This window comes from Zonotrichia leucophrys, chromosome 2 (genome assembly GCF_028769735.1).
Source record: "Zonotrichia leucophrys gambelii isolate GWCS_2022_RI chromosome 2, RI_Zleu_2.0, whole genome shotgun sequence".
In the NCBI taxonomy this organism is placed as follows: Eukaryota; Metazoa; Chordata; class Aves; order Passeriformes; family Passerellidae; genus Zonotrichia; species Zonotrichia leucophrys.
Genome location: NC_088171.1, coordinates 69,650,623 through 69,654,073, shown reverse-complemented (window position 1 = coordinate 69,654,073; position 3,451 = coordinate 69,650,623).

Here is a 3,451-nt window from a genome sequence, read left to right as displayed (position 1 = left end):
AACCAAAGTCAGCTCCTTTGCTGCTGAACTACTCCCTGTGAAATTACCTGGCAAGATGTGGGCAGTTTCTCTGCTTGAGAAAGAAGCCCATCTCAGCTGTGTGCAGGTGACCTTCTTTATGGACACAGGGAAGAGATGTTGCCCATACACCCAACATGATCAAACTTGTCTGATTCCCGAGGCAGGGTTTTGTTGACAAAATTAAGAACACCATCAAGAATTATTTCCACTTTCAGCAACTCTTAGATCTTTGTGCCTAGCTCCTGTTTATCTATGTCTCCCTCCCTGCCTCAGTTTTATTGTATGCAGGACAAGAAGCATGATTGGAAGGTAATTTCAGTGCAAAATCTGTCCCCTCTTTCAGGGCAGAATTACATTTCTTCTCCTATGCTAACTTATTACCACATTTAGCTATCACATAAAATTTGTTCTTTTCAAGCCACTTTAGAGGTTTGAAAGCAGTGATCACCTTTATTTCTAGATCATATATATGTGGACTTGCTTCATTACCTAGAACTTAGGGAAACTTTGCATGGATTAATCTGCAAACAACAGGCATAATTTTGGTGGTGATGGTGGTGTTGTTTAGGTTTTTGGGGTTTTTAAAATTTTGTAAATTAATGTCCTTGCTATCTATTTACTTATAGGAGCAGTTCTTGCATCAAAGCTACCCTAGCCCAAAATTTCCATAGGAAAAATCTTGAAGACGTTTTCTGCATTGTTTATGGCCTACTGCTCTAATCCTACAGGACTATGTGAAATTTCTTCTTTTTGAGCCATTTGAAGATACAGTAAAACTAAAATTTTGTAATGTTAAATTCATGCCCTTTCATTATTAAGATTTTCTTCTCTTTTTTTTATTCTGCTGATCGTGGAGACTGTATGGCACCTATGTAAAAACTGGTATTGGTGTCATAGCCTATACTGAGCTCGATTTCAGGTAATTGATGCATTTCTGTTCGCTGTTCTGACCAAAAAGGGAACTGTGCCAGTTGTGGCTGTGGCAGTGGCTTTATGGGCATACCTAAAAGTAATCAACCCTAAGAAACTGTCTAATCATTTCTAGAAGACTGTTCCTGTTGCTCATGCTCCTCTCAAGAGAATTTGTGTACAGTTCTTGCATATTTTACACTTGGCTTTTCATTCCTGTCCCAGAGCAGCTCAGTTGTTGTTCTGATACAGAAGGTCTTTGATGTGTTGGGAATTAATCCATCAATGTTTAATGCCATTAATCCATCTCAATGGCATGAGAATATATTCTCCTGAGCTTGTGATGTGAACATCACATACGTGCAGACACTTACAAAAATGACAGCAGATTATAAACTGATATCCTATCTTAGCATCTGCCCTTCCCATTCTCTGTGAAGTAAGCTCTGAAGGAAGAGGAGGTGGTAGATTTATGGGTTTTTTAGAATGAACTGCACAGAGGCTTTGTGCATATCAGTTCTAGGAAGAAAATGACAAGGGGGGGGGGCAGAAGTGTACAAAAAGTTTTTCATGGAATAGACAGCATAAACTTAATTTGGCATGGACACTCTAAGTTAAAGGTCAAGGCAAGCAGGTTGTGTGTGCCAGATGAGGAGTGTTAGGTGAGCACGGCATGGGAAGGCTGAGAAAGAGACTGAAGCAATTTTTCTCACAGATGTGGAGTGCAGACTGAGATAGGAGCAAAGCTAGGCTGGCTCACATAGAAGATGGAGTGCTAACCAAAACATAGTTATAAAGGTGAGGCTTGGGAGGCTGCAGGAGTACAGACTAAAAAGGATGAGGCGTCCTGTGGTCATGATGTGATTGGACTGTGAAGCACAAAACTTTCAGCAGGGGAATCTGAATCATAGGAATAATGCCATCAGAAAGTTAAATTGGACATGTGGAGCAGTGCTGGCACTGGTTTGCTTTTTGCAAGAGCTCAGAAATTATGTTTTAGCCTTAGAAAAATAAAACCAGAGACAATGTACAATGAGCCACTTTTCTGAACTGTTGAATTAAGTCTGATATTTAATTCACTTATGAGCTTCAGTGCAACTTGAAAAAATTTATTTTGTTTACCTGTGTTATATTTCTTTATCACTGTATTCTGAAGATACTTGGCTTGTATTAGATCAACTCATCTGAAAACAAAGACATCACTCATCCTTTCCTCTTCTTCACACCCTCCTGCTTTCATCCTAATTAAGACACAGCAGATAGGCATTATTTCACACTGTCTTCCACGGCAAACAGCCATTATACCAAAGCCATGCTAGCTTTGGTATTGGTGAAGAGGGTATATTTGTTTTAGCAACATTTTTGTGCTTATGTATTTGTATCTTTCACCTAGAAAAGGCTGGAATATCTCATATCATGAGGAGTTACTCAACGCAAAAGGCTACATGCAGCCCCTGGGTTTGCAAAGTCTCTAAACCGCAGATTTCCAAAATCCAGAAGGATAACAAGTAGAGTGTATGTTGTTGTATGTTTGCCTTGTTCTTACATTCTTTCACAAATAACTGCCACTGGCTATGAGATACATTGCTCTGATATCCTGTGCTATCAGATAGAAGATAGCAGCTGAATGTCATGCAGCTTTTTTTTTTTCCATCTCTTCACAACTAATCCAAACACACCTGACCACAGAAGCACGTTGAGTAACATAACATGTTTTTTTTCAGAACAGTGCACTGAGGAAATCCTCAAATTCTTCCCAACTCCTGTGTATCATGGAGAAAAAGATTAGAGCAGTAGCAGATGTGGGTAATTTTGGTCTTAGCAGTTAGCCCCCTTCTCCCAAGCAGCAAAATGCTTCTCTCTAAGGCAAGATCATTCAGCAAGGCGTTCAGGTGTCATTTAGCTGCCCACGCAGAGGAGGGAAAGAAGCCAGTGTTCCTTGGAGTGGTGATCCATGTAAGGAAGGGCGCACCTAATCTAGCAGGCTGGTCCTGCAGCTTGGAAGTACCACCATGCAGAAGGGGAAGGGGCCCTTTCTAGATTTTCATGGAGAAACCTGTTTGGGCTAAAGCCCTCCCTGGGACATATAAATGGAGGCTGCTCAGCTATTGGTAATAAGTCACTACAATAAGTTACAGACATAAACAATTCACAAGAAAAAATGGTGAGGACTTGGCATCACATCCTACAGGTGTGGAAACAAGGCACGTGGAACTGAAATGGGTAACATGAGAGCGCAGAACATATGAATGATGGAGCTCAGCTTCTCCTCTAAAGCAGTTGCCAAACCCCAAGCAAGTAGAGAGCTTTCAGTGTGCAGAGAGCCGGAAACACCTATTGCTATTTGACCCATAATCAGTTTACTATTTTCTGCTTCTCAGTCAGACTGTTTATTTGTTTCAGCTGCTTTTCAGGATGACGAATTGTCTAAGAATGTGCTGGTGTTTAGCAGGAAGTGGGGGTTGTCTTATAGCTTGCCCAGCTACCTGAGAGGTACTGAAAAGTGAACTGCATCACTGAG